Raw genomic sequence first — 14,385 nt, 5'->3', positions numbered from 1 at the left:
AAGGTTGCTGTCAGGATAGCCTAAGAGGGCAGCTCTTACTCGCATGAAGCGCTGTTATACAAAGTACCAATCAATAGCCCTTTTATTAGTGACTGCAATCAATGTACCTGTGACTGAGTGGGCCAATTAACGCTATCGACCGACAGGCCAGAAGAGATGAGAGGGGTCTGAAGGGGAAAGACATGGAATATTATGGGAGACGACAGGATGGGTTTCCAGTGTGTGAGTGGGGGGGATAGACCCTTACATAAAGCAGAGGCTCCCAAGAGGAAGTGACAGTGTGTATTGGCATGGGGAAGGGGCGTCGGCGGTCTACAAACAACCCCTCTTCCCACCACTTGTACGGACGGACGCCTGGAGGAGCTGCACTGGGAATGCAACGTTGCTCCTCTTCTCACCACCGCTTCTGAATAGTAATGAGGTCACCGGGTCACGGCTGCGCACGCTCCACGCTGGAGGGCCTCGGTCCCCAGGAGAATGAGCAGAGTGACACCTTGACTCGGGATGGTGTATTACATAATACCTTTCCCCGTCCTACAAACCCGGCATATAAGCCAGTATGCTTGTAAGTGTATGGAAACACATACAGTGCATAACTTGCATATTTGCAGGGAGATTTCAATGTTACACTGACATCACCGGCTTGTATTCGCTGGATAAGAACTTGCTTTGGTTTGAATTAGGGATGTCCGATAATGGCTTTTCGCCGATATCCGATATTCCGATATTGTCCAACTCTTTAATTACCGATACCGATATCAACCGATACCGATATCAACCGATATATGCAGTAGTGGAATTAACACATTATTATGCCTAATTTGGACAACCAGGTATGGTGAAGATAAGGTACTTTTAAAAAAAATTAATAAAATAAGATAAATAAATTAAAAACATTTTCTTGAATAAAAAAGAAAGTAAAACAATATAAAAACAGTTACATAGAAACTAGTAATTAATGAAAATTAGTAAAATTAACTGTTAAAGGTTAGAACTATTAGTGGACCAGCAGCACGCACAATCATGTGTGCTTACGGACTGTATCCCTTGCAGACTGTATTGATATGTATTGATATATAATGTAGGAACCAGAATATTAATAACAGAAAGAAACAACCCTTTTGTGTGAATGAGTGTGAATGAGTGTGAATGGGGGAGGGAGGTTTTTTGGGTTGGTGCACTAATTGTAAGTGTATCTTGTGTTTTTTATGTTGATTTAATAAAAAAACAAAAACAAAAAAAAACAAAAAAAACCCGATACCGATAATAAAAAACCGAAACCGATAATTTCCGATATTACATTTTAACGCATTCATCGGCCGATAATATCGGCCTGCCAATATTATCGGACATCCCTAGTTTGAATGTTACCCCACATTTCAAGATAGGGATTTTTTTTTTATACCTAGGTAAACATTTCAGAATGAGACTGAAATAATCAGGTAAAATCACAACTCTAAAGTTGTAAAAACTGTTTTGCCACAGTAAAATGTTAGCGTAACACCTGGGGTGCATTGCTTTTTCTTTGTTACGAAGGAACGGGTCTCAATCTCTTGTTTGCATGTAATGTACATGTAATGGTGGTTCGTTGGTCGAAATGTTGCATAGATTATGTTTTACAGACCATCTTCAAGCCGCTTTCTGAGTGGAAAAAGTGTCAAAAGATGGAGCTAACTGTTTTAATGACATTCAGACTTTACTTAAATCAATAACGGAGCAGCATCTCCTCATCCGTGGCTCACTAGTGCAACAACAACGCCGGAAATGTGTCCTGTGAAAAAACGTCCGACCGGAACTCTCTAATAATTAAAGTTCCTTGGGTAAATAATGGAAACTCACTACACCGGTATGTTTTAGCACTTTCATGGCGAGTTTACTGACAGATATAAGTAAAAACTGTACACTACTTTATATTAGAAATGGAGGATGAATGTCCCATGACAAGAAGATAGAGAAAAAGAAGAAGCTTATCGACTACAAATTTTTTAGGACTTATGCAGATCCCAAATACAGATCAGCAGGTATCAGAAGGTAAAAAAAGTTGCTTTTACATAATATCACGAAACAAAACGCTAGATAACACGTCTTACCTTATACACACACAACTTAATAATACTCTGATGTTGAAGCACAGTACAATCCATCAAGCGGTGCGGCTTCATAGCTTACAAAGTCGTACTAAAACATTTTCATAGATTTTTGAGCGCTGTGCGTAATGTTCTATATTTTCAATGGAACATATAACATTTCGGTGTTGTTTACTTGAGTCATATTGCAGTCTACACGTATCTCTTATGTGTGACTGCCATCAAAATGCAGTCTACACGTATCTCTTATGTGTGACTGCCATCTACTGGTCACACTTATAATTTCACCATGTACCAAATAAAATAGCTTCGAGGTCGGTAAGCACAACCAAAATTATTCCGTACATTAGGCGCACCGGGTTACAAGGCGCACTGTCGAGTTTTGAGAAAATGAAAGATTTTTAAGTGTGCCTTGTAGTCAGAAAAATACTCGGACTTAGACTTAGACAAACTTTAATGATCCACAAGGGAAATTGTTCAACACAGTAGCTCAGTTACAATGATGGAAAGTGTAAGGGTGGAAAGGACAATGCAGGTATAAATACACTAAATATAGCGAAATATATAATATAACATATGTACGGAATATTTACATAATATATGTACAGTATAGTATATATACTGATATATTATATTATATTATGTCTATATCATATAAACCAGTGGTCCCCAACCACCGGTACCGGTCCGTGGACCGATTGGTACCGGGCCGCACAAGGAAAAAAAAATTACTTTTTTTTTAATTTATTTAAATTTTTTTTAATTTTTATTAAATCAACATAAAAACACAATATATACACTATATATACATGTATATAAATACAGTCTGCAGGGATACAGTCCGTAAGCACACATGATTGTATTTCTTTATTAAAAAATTTTTTTTAAACCCCCTGTCCGCGGGACAAATTTTCAAGCATTGACCGGTCCGCAGCTACAAAAAGGTTGGGTACCACTGATATAAACCATATATAACAATTACCATGTACAATATTACAGTACCGTATTTTTCGGAGTATGAGTTGCACCTGAGTATAAGTCGCACCTGCCGAAAATGCATAATAAAGAAGGAAAAAAACATAAATAAGTTGCACTGGAGCCCGGCCAAACTATGAAAAAACTGAGACTTATAGTCCGAAAAATACAGTATATGTGACAGCTGCAGCATAAAATAGAGAGTAAATCCAGCAGAAAATAGAAAATAGACATTAAAAACAAAGAGAAGTAGCTAACATAGAAGGTGTCAGGTAAATACGGTATATTATGTTACAGTATAACTGCTAATAATGGTGACAGTTTTACCCTGAAACAAATTATTTATCTTTTCAATATTCCGTATGGGAAAACAGTTTGCCTTCTTGGCATTTTGGGGACGCTAGATGAAAGTCCAAAAGTTCAATAAGCACGTCTGTAAAGCCGATGATGTTTGAAGACTGAGGTCATGACAGAGGTGCTTCTCTTGACATGCCCTTCTCTCGGTATTTGCACCTGGGTGTCCTGTTCCCAAAGAGACAGAGGTCAGGGGGCCCTGCCTCATGTCATTTGACAGTGTAGCGCTCTCCTATCAGCCTCCCTCCGCTCCCAACGTTGACCTCTCCTTCCTGCAGGAAACTCTCCGCACCGGCGTGACGACTGCTTGAAGGAGCTGCAGGGAGGCGGAAGGAAGAGGTGGTGAGCAGAGAACGAGACGGTAGGAAATGACAGTGCGTGTGAAGTGATAAGCCCGCGGCAAAGACCCCCGCACCCTGAGGGAGGACTGGGGGCTACAAGACTTTAGCCTCAGTGCTCGCTCCTATACCGCTGTCCCACATGACCCCTCGGTCAGTCATCTCATGGCCAAGGATGTATAGACCAGACACACTTGCACTATCTGTTTTGCGTCTTCATTGGCACGTGTTCTTGCTGACAAAGCTTTTGTTTTATCAGACTTCCTGTGTGGTAGCGACACAACCAAGAGTGTTCCACTCTACAGTACATAAATGCACAAAATGATTTCCTGTACACTCAGGGCCTGATAGTGTATTGAAACGTGTACAAACTTGATAGCATCCGCAAAGCTGATCTACTCAACTCAGACAGAGGATTGTGTCTGTTAAAGGGGAACTGCACTTTTTTTGGAATTTTGCCGATCGTTCACAATCATTATGAGAGACAACAAGACAAAATTGTGTTTTTTTTGCATTCTAACATGTAAAAATCGTCTCGTTCTTGGTGGCGAGCAATGCAGCTAATGGGAGCAATCAATTCTACTTTTAAATCACTTTAAAAATGCGGTAGGCATAGTGTTCCTGGAAAGCCCTTACCTTTTCTCCTCCAAACATATTGCTGGGTATTGTGGCCAAACAGCTCAAATTTTGTTTCATCTCCATCCTTGCCAACCCTCCCGGATTTTCCGGGAGACTCCTGAAATTCAGCGCCTCTCCCGAAAACCTCCCGGGACAAATTTTCTCCCAAAATCTCCCGAAATTCCGGCGGAGCTGGAGGCCACGCTCCCTCCAGCTCCATGCGGACCTGAGTGAGAATCAGAATCAGAATCAGAATCAGCTTTATTGTCATTAGGCAAGGTAACAAGATTGAGGCCATTCCATACAGTGCGATGTGTGCATGCTAGAAAAACAATGTGCAAATATATAAACAGCATGCCTGCCCAATCTCGTTATAACTGTAGAATGATCGAGGGCGAGTTCTTGGTTTCTTATGTGGGTTTATTGTTAGGCAGTTTCATTAACGTCCTCTCAGCGCGGCAACAACACACAACAACAGCAGTCACGTTTTCGTCTACCGTAAAGCAGTTCGTCGGCCGTAAACAGCAATGTTGTGACACTCTTAAACAGGACAATACTGCCATCTACTGTACATGCATATGTGACAATAACATCTAGGGCTTTTAGAGAGTGCAGTGCACAACTGCAAGGGTGTTCAGCATGGTTAGAAAAATAGTGACAGAGAATAGAACAAGGATGGACAATTCAACCCTTAACTCAACAATGAGTAGATGAGTGTTATGTGTGTGTAATAAAATAAATAAACATATATGTATGTATATATATATATATATATATATATATATATATATATATATATATATATATATATATATATATATATATATATATATATATATACGGTAGCTAGAATTCACTGAAAGTCAAGTATTTATTTTATATATATATATATATATATATATATATATATATATATATATATATATATATATATATATATATATATATATATATATATATATATTCACCAAGTCAAGTATTTCATATATATATATATATATATATATATATATATATATATATGAAATACTTGACTTGGTGAATTTTAGCTGTAAATATATTCCTCCCCTATTAGCTACGCCCCGACCACGCCCCGACCACGCCCCCCCCCCCACCCCCCACCCCCACCTCCCGAAATCGGAGGTCTCAAGGTTGGCAAGTATGTTCATCTCACATCACATGGACAAAGATAAAACCTTCTGGAGGAAAATTCTGTGGTCGGATGAAACAAAAATTGAGCTGTTTGGCCACAATACCCAGCAATATGTTTGGAGGAGAAAAGGTGAGGCCCTTAATCCTACGAACACCAATTCCTATCGTCAAGCATGGTGGTGGTAGTATTATGCTCTGGGCCTGTTTTGCTGCCAATGGAACTGGTGCTTTACAGAGAGTAAATGGGACAATGAAAAAGGAGGATTACCTCCAAATTCTTCAGTACAACCTAAAATCATCAGCCCGGAGGTTGGGTCTTGGGCGCAGTTGGGTGTTCCAACAGGACAATGACCCCAAACACACGTCAAAATTGGTAAAGGAATGGCTAAATCAGGCTAGAATTAAGGTTTTAGAATGGCCTTCCCAGAGTCCTGACTTAAACGTGTGGACAATGTTGAAGAAACAAGTCCATTTCAGAAAAAACAAAAAATGTAGCTGAACTGCACCAATTTTGTCAAGAGGAGTGGTCAAAAATTCAACCAGAACCCAGAGCATAATGCTACCACCACCATGCTTGACGGTGGGTATGGTGTTCCTGGGATTAAAGGCCTCACCTTTTCTCCTCCAAACATATTGCTGGGTATTGTGGCCAAACATTTTTCATCTGACCACAGAACTTTCCTCCAGAAGGTCTTATCTTTGGCCATGTGATGTAATCACGGTCCCCACATCTGCGGTCCCCTCCAAGGTTTCTCATCGTATCCCATTGGGTTGAGTTTTTTCTTGCCCTGATGTGGGATCTGAGCCGAGGATGCCGTTGTGGCTTGTGCAGCCCTTTGAGACACTTGTGATTTAGGGCTATATAAATAAACGTTGATTGATTGATTGATTGATTGACATGAGTGCATGGCTGCTGCAAAATGACCCAAGTACAAACCAATGTAGCACAGAGTAACACACACACCACAGAATAAGTGAATAAACAAGAAATACACAAAATGGACAACACCGGGGAGTGATTCTGGGGAGCAACTGTTTATGAAGGTGTCAGGGAAATAGTGTATAAGAAGGATTATATTGTGTCCATTTTCTCCCCAGAATGTCAATGAGGATTTAGGAGTTGATCACTTGCTGACTTTGATCTCAGGGCATTAGTTGTCCTTTGTGTAGCTGTGACTAATGCAGTGGTTCTCAAACTTTTTTTGTCATCCCCCACTTTGGACAAGGGGGAGTTTTCAAGCCCCACCTGCCCCCATCGCCACAACAGAACACTAATGCCAAGCTTAACATTTTCAAATTTATTGAACATCAAGTAACATCAAGTTGTATACATTCAAACTCAATAACATAAAATAACATCAAGTTCAATAATGAATAAAATAACTGTGCAGCTGTGGTATAACTTGCATCAAGTTCAATAAGAAATAAAAGAACTTGCATAAAGTTCAATAATAAATAAAACAAAAGTGTTATAACTTGCATCAAGTTCAATAATAAATCAAATACAAGTGTTATAACTTGCATCAAGTTCAATAATAAATCAAATAAAAGTGTTATAACTTGCATCAAGTTCAATAATAAATCAAATAAAAGTGTTATAACTTGCATCAAGTTCAATAATAAATCAAAAAAAGTGTTATAAGTTGCATCAAGTTCAATAATAAATCAAATAAAAGTGTTATAACTTGCATCAAGTTCAATAATAAATCAAATAACTTGCATCAAGTTCAATAATAAATCAAATAAAAGTGCCACTTTGCAATCTTTGCAAAACAAAAGAGGAGCTTTGCATTTGGCAAGACAGGGCAAGTGACAGCACTTTGCCCCGGGAGAGCCACTTTGATTCACTGTGAAACAGCACGGCCGTATGATCAGCTCCCATTTCCTCACACAGTGCAGAGAACAGTCACGCTTTCAGTGGTCGTGTTTTGATCAAATGTACCGCGCTCACAACATGTTAAAACCTCATTGAGTTCGGGGCTGAGCTGCCTTGACGCGAGTGCTTCCCGGTGAATGACGCAGTGTGTCCAATGCGCATTTGGCGCAACCCTCTTTATTAAAGCCTACAGCCTGTTTCTTGACCCTGCCATGGTCATTGCGCCATCAGAGCAAAAGCCCACACAGTTTTCCCATTTAGGTCGTGTTCTTTGAGGAAACTGTCCATTATCTTGAACAGCTCATCAGCAGTGGCTCTATTTTTTATGTATTTGCAAAACAGCAAATCCTCGCACAGTGACTCGCCATTCACAAAGCGTACGTATGCGATGAACAGGCAGTCTTTATTGCTGTCAGTAGCTTCGTCCACTTGTAAAGCAAAACGACTTTCTTTTAATTTGTCTACGAGTTGTTCCTCAAGATCACTTGCAATGTCGCATATACGTCTCGCCACTGCGTCGTTTGACAGTGGGACAGCTTTTAATTTTGCTGCGCTTGTCTCGTCAAATTTGTTCCGCTTAGCCCCGCCCCCATTAGTTACTGTTGCTATGTCTGTCAAACTTTCGCTCCTCCAGAAATTGAAAGCCTACAGGAAAAATAAGTAATTTACATTTATTTATATAGCAGATTTCACAGACAGAATCACAAAGTGATTTACAGTGTGTATAGAAAATGAAAGCATAGTAAAAAAAAAAATGTATTTACATGCTGCCGCTAGGCGACATCATACGCAAATACGGTGTTAGCTTTCATTGTTATGCTGATGACACCCAACTCTACATGCCCCTAAAGCTGACCAACACGCCGGATTGTAGTCAGCTGGAGGCGTGTCTTAATGAAATTAAACAATGGATGTCCGCTAACTTCTTGCAACTCAACACTAAGAAAACGGAAATGCTGATTATCGGTCCTGCTAAACACCGACATTTATTTAATAATACCACCTTAACATTTGACAACCAAACAATTACACAAAGCGACTCAGTAAAGAATCTGGGTATTATCTTTGACCCAACTCTCTCCTTTGAGTCACACATTAAGAGTGTTACTAAAACGGCCTTCTTTCATCTCCGTAATATCGCTAAAATTCGTTCCATTTTGTCCACTAGCGACGCTGAGATCATTATTCATGCGTTCGTTACGTCTCGTCTCGATTACTGTAACGTATTATTTTCGGGTCTCCCTATGTCTAGCATTAAAAGATTACAGTTGGTACAAAATGCGGCTGCTAGACTTTTGACAAGAACAAGAAAGTTTGATCATATTACGCCTATACTGGCTCACCTGCACTGGCTTCCTGTGCACTTAAGATGCGACTTTAAGGTTTTACTACTTACGTATAAAATACTACACGGTCTAGCTCCAGCCTATCTTACCGATTGTATTGTACCATATGTCCCGGCAAGAAATCTGCGTTCAAAGAACTCCGGCTTATTAGTGATTCCCAGAGCCCAAAAAAAGTCTGCGGGCTGTAGAGCGTTTTCTATTCGGGCTCCAGCACTATGGAATGCCCTCCCGGTAACAGTTAGAGATGCTACCTCAGTAGAAACATTTAAGTCCCATCTCAAAACTCATTTGTATACTCTAGCCTTTGAATAGCCCCCCTTTTTTTAGACCAGTTGATCTGCCGTTTCTTTTCTTTTCTCCTCTGCTCCCCCCTATCCCTTGTGGAGGGGAAGACACACAGATCCGGTGGCCATGGATGGGGTGCTGGCTGTCCGGGGTCGGGACCCGGGGTGGACCGCTCGCCTGTATATTGGTTGGGAACATCTCTGCGCTGCTGACCCGTCTCCGCTCGGGATGGTTTCCTGCTGACCCCACTGTGGACTGGACTCTTACTGTTATGCTGGATCCACTATGGACTGGACTCTCACAATATTATGTTAGACCCACTCGACATCCATTGCATTCGGTCTCCCTAGAGGGGGGGGGGTTACCCACATATGCGGTCCTCTCCAAGGTTTCTCATAGTCATTCACATCGACGTCCCACTGGGGTGAGTTTTTCCTTGCCCTTATGTGGGCTATACCGAGGATGTCGTTGTGGCTTGTGCAGCCCTTTGAGACACTTGTGATTTAGGGCTATATAAATAAACATTGATTGATTGAAGAATATAATTTAAAAAAAAAAATTAAAGTGAAATTTCCTCCCGTTCCTCGCGCCCCACCTGTCATGTCTCTATTCCCCACCAGTGGGGCGCGCCCCACACTTTGAGAAACGCTGGACTAATGTGTCAACTTTGGCCTTGCATACATACTGCATTCATACTGTATGTCACTGACTGCACAACAACACCCCGGACATAAATAATATGAAGTGTGTTTGGAGGAATATGGTATTCAGGCTGGCTTCTTGTCACTTTGTGCATTCCATGCGCATGTAAGGTCTTGATTGACAAACTCAAAGGAGGACGCCTGCAGCATGAATGTGTAGTATGTTCAACAGGCCGTACTACAACTACCATATTTTCCGCACTATGAGGCACACCTTCATGAATGGCCTATTTTAAAACGTTGTTCATATATAAGGCGCACCGCATTATAAGGTGCATAGAATAGACGCTACAGTAGAGGCTGGGGTTACGTTATGCATCCCGTAGTTGCAAGACCTGTTGTGGCTCAATATTGGTCCATATATAAGGCGCACCGGATTATAAGACGCACTGTCAGCTTTCGAGATAATTGGAGGTTTTTAGGTGCGCCTTATAGTGCGGAAAATACGGTACTCATAAAAAGAATACCACATAAATATGTTGCAAATCATAGCTTCTTGTCACCACACAAAGTAATCATTTATTAAAGCACTGTTGACGCTATAAGGTAGAACAATGATCTCATATTTAGTAAGTGCATATGGAGTAAGTGGTTATAGGCAGTGAAAAAAATTCAACAGGATTTGACCTCTGACCTCAGACACTACCGGTGTCAAAAATGACAAAGCAAACATAATTGTTGCTTGTTTGTTCCCATTGGGTTGAGTTTTTTCTTTCCTTGATGTAGGATCTGAGCCGAGGATGTCGTTGTGGCTTGAGCAGCCCTTTGAGACGTTTGTGATGAAGGGCTATATACAGCCGTGGTCAAAAGTTTACATACATTTGTAAAGAACATAATGTCATGGCTGTCTTGAGTTTCCAATCATTTCTACAACTCTTATTTTTTTGTGATAGAGTGATTGGAGCACATACTTGTTGGTCACAAAAAACATTCATGAAGTTTGGTTCTTTTATGAATTTATTATGGGTCTACTGAAAATGTGACCAAATCTGCTGGGTCAAAAGTATACATACAGCAATGTTAATATTTGGTTACATGTTCCTTGGCAAGTTTCACTGCAATAAGACGCTTTTGGTAGCCATCCACAAGCTTCTGGTTGAATTTTTGACCACTCCTCTTGACAAAATTGGTGCAGTTCAGCTAAATGTGTTGGTTTTCTGACATGGACTTGTTTCTTCAGCATTGTCCACACGTATAAGTCAGGACTTTGGGAAGGCCATTCTAAAACCTTAATTCTAGCCTGATTTAGCCATTCCTTTATCACTTTTGATGTGTGTTTGGGGTCATTGTCCTGTTGGAACACCCAACTGCGCCCAAGACCCAACCTACGGGCTGATGATTTTAGGTTGTCCTGAAGAATTTGGAGGTAATCCTCCTTTTTCTTTGTCCCATTTACTCTCTGTAAAGCAACAGTTCTATTGGCAGCAAAACAGGCCCAGAGCATAATAATACCACCACCATGCTTGACGGTAGGAAAAAATTGAGCTGTTTGGCCACAATACCCAGCAGTATGTTTGGAGGAGAAAAGGTGAGGCCTTTAATCCCAGGAACACCATGCCTACGGAAAAAATATTTTTGATACGTACAACAAAGAGAAGGAAATATCTATTATATATTTTAAATAATATGTAATGTATTGTTTTCTGTGATGAGGTGGTATTCATTTTATACAAATTACATTTAATGAAATGATGATTCCCAGCAGGCACAAGACATTAATACATCCATCCATCCATTTTCTACCGCTTGTCCCTCTCAGGGTCGCGGGTGGTGCTGGAGCCTATACCAGCTGCACTCGGGCAGAGGCGGGGTACACCCTGGACAAGTCGCCACCTCATCACAGGGCCAACACAGATAGACAGACAACATTCACACTCACATCCACACACTAGGGCCAATTTAGTGTTGCCAATCAACCTATCCCCAGGTGCATGTCTTTGGAGGTGGGAGGAAGCCAGAGTGCCCGAAGGGAACCCACGCAGTCACGGGGAGAACATGCAAACTCCATACAGAAAGATTGTACAGTAGATGCATGTCCTGTAAAACTGACTTTGAAACAACGTTGCAAAATAGTTGTATTGTAAAGTGAGACAACGTTGATGTCTAATGTTGGATCCAAGTTGTTGGTTGGGAAATGACCTAATTTCAATTGTCAAATCAACATCACAACCTATTGAACAAACGTTATCAAAAAGCATGTTGTTGTAGAATATTGGTTGGAAAATGGCCAAAAGTCAATGGTCAAATCAACGTCAGAACACAACAATGATGAACGTTGTCAAAAAGCATGTTGTTTCAACGTTAGGTTTGAGTTGCTCAACGTCAGGACCTAATTCAACAAGTTCTCAACATTGTTTCAATGCCGTGTGCCTGCTGGGTTGGGAGTGTTACTGTTTTAAACGTGAGGCCTGTTTCGCCAAAGCACCAACAGGACAAAGAAAAAGCACACTTAATGCTAGCTGAACTGAATGCTGATAAAGTGATACCTCAACTTAAGTGTGTCCCAACTTGAGAGTGTTTTGAAATAAGAGCCGTCTCTAAGCTAATTGGTATGCTTCAAGTTATAAGCAAAAAATTTAGTTACGAGCGTCACTTTCATTAGTTGGCGTAGCAAATACCACAGTAAACCCCGTAAGATCCGAACAAAACATCTGGTCTTACTCGCCAGCATTAGCTTATAGCTAGAGACTGACATAACTTTGTTTTTCCAACCTTGGGAAGGAAGAACGCAAGTGTGAAGGACAGTGCTGAGAATGATGGACGATATTCATTGGCTATCAGCAGAAAATGTTAAAATAATATCTAAACAGAACATTTATCCTTGAAAATATGGGAAAGGGAGATACCAATGTATTTTTCAAGGTAAATACTGCATATTATTACTACATTACTTCAAAAACCTACTGGGTAACACTTTAGTATGGGGAACATGTTCACCATTAATTGGTTGCTTATTAACATGCAAATAAGTTACATATTGGCTCTTAATTAGTCGTTATTAAATACTTATTAATGCCTTATTCTGCATGGCCTTATTATACAACCAGTAAGCCATTAACTAAGAGTCTTCCCTCAATAATCTCAGAATTATTGCTTATTAGTAACTAGGGATGTCCGATAATGGCTTTTTGCCGATATCCGATATTCCGATATTGTCCAACTCTTTAATTACCGATACCGATATCAACCGATACTGATATCAACCGATATATACAGTCGTGGAATTAACACATTATTATGCCTAATTTGGACAACCAGGTATGGTGAAGATAAGGTACTTTAAAAAAAATAAAAAAAAAATAAGATAAATAAATTAAAAAACATTTCTTTAATAAAAAAGAAAGTAAAACAATATAAAAACAGTTACATTGAAACTAGTAATTAATGAAAATTAGTAAAATTAACTGTTAAAGGCTAATACTATTAGTGGACCAGCAGCACGCACAATCATGTGTGCTTACGGACTGTATCCCTTGCAGACTGTATTGATATATATTGATATATAATGTAGGAACCAGAATATTAATAACAGAAAGAAACAACCCTTTTGTGTGAATGAGTGTAAATGGGGGAGGAAGGTTTTTTGGGTTGGTGCACAATTGTAAGTGTATCTTGTGTTTTTTATGTTGATTTAATAAAAACAAAACAGAAAACAAACAAAAAAAAACCGATACCGACAGTAAAAAAACGATACCGATAATTGCCGATATTACATTTTAACGCATTTATCGGCCGATAGAGTGTTCGCCCTGAGATCGGTAGGTTGTGTGTTCAAACCCCGGCCGAGTCATACCAAAGACTATAAAAATGGGACCCATTACCTCCCTGCTTGGCACTCAGCATCAAGGGTTGGAATTGGGGGTTAAATCACCAAAATGATTCCCGGGCGCGGCCACCGCTGCTGCCCACTGCTCCCCTCACCTCCCAGGGGGTGATCAAGGGTGATGGGTCAAATGCAGAGAATAATCTCGCCACACCTAGTGTGTGTGTGACAATCATTGGTACTTTAACTTTAACTTAACTTTAATATCGGCAGGCCGAAATTATCGGACATCTCTATTAGTAACCCTAACCTTAACCCTTATATGTTCCCCTAGTGTCCAAATAACTCTAAATTAAGTCTTTGTTACTTAGAATATGTTCCCCATACTAAAGTGTTACCATCTACTGTAGTTGTTGATAGTACATATTGTATTGTTTATATTATTTTTATGAATATTTTTTTATAACAGTTTGTTTTTCCTTTAAAAGGGCATGTTCCATGTTAAAATTGCAATGTTTTGGGGGAACCAAGTACAGATTAAATTGATTTTTATACATTTCAATGGCAGACGTTGATATGAGTTAAGAACTCCGTCACAGAACCAATTAATATCATAAATTGAGGTACGACTGCACCACGATTTTGCATTACTTTTATAGGATTTTTTTTTGTTGTTAAATTGTTGGTCAAATTCAGGGTAGAGGGCATATGATTTTATAGATTCCTACTACAATTTAATTGTCATATTCCATAAAAATCACCCAGAAATTGTGAAAAAGGTGAGTAAAGCTTAGGAGACTTGAGATGCAGCACGCAAGGACAGAAAAGGCCAAGCCCCATCTGGTCCTGGTTCAGTCGTGTTTACTGGAGAGTGGTGCCAATACAAATAA

At 39.9% G+C, this 14,385-nt stretch overlaps 1 long non-coding RNA gene across 1 annotated transcript in view; it reads right to left on the bottom strand.

Annotated features, from left to right (window-relative positions):
- Positions 1–2,892: 2,892 nt before the first annotated feature.
- Positions 2,893–14,385, bottom strand: part of LOC133608900 (uncharacterized) — a 33,345-nt gene continuing 21,852 nt past the window's right edge. Inside the window, exons 2-3 of the long non-coding RNA XR_009815642.2 lie at positions 4,391–4,598; positions 2,893–3,732 (exon numbers count right to left, since the gene is read on the bottom strand). This is a non-coding gene — a long non-coding RNA (uncharacterized lncRNA). The remainder of the gene's footprint in view (positions 3,733–4,390; positions 4,599–14,385) is intronic.

This window comes from Nerophis lumbriciformis, linkage group LG06 (genome assembly GCF_033978685.3).
Source record: "Nerophis lumbriciformis linkage group LG06, RoL_Nlum_v2.1, whole genome shotgun sequence".
NCBI lineage: Eukaryota > Metazoa > Chordata > Actinopteri > Syngnathiformes > Syngnathidae > Nerophis > Nerophis lumbriciformis.
This window is presented reverse-complemented; position numbering and strand designations above follow the sequence as displayed.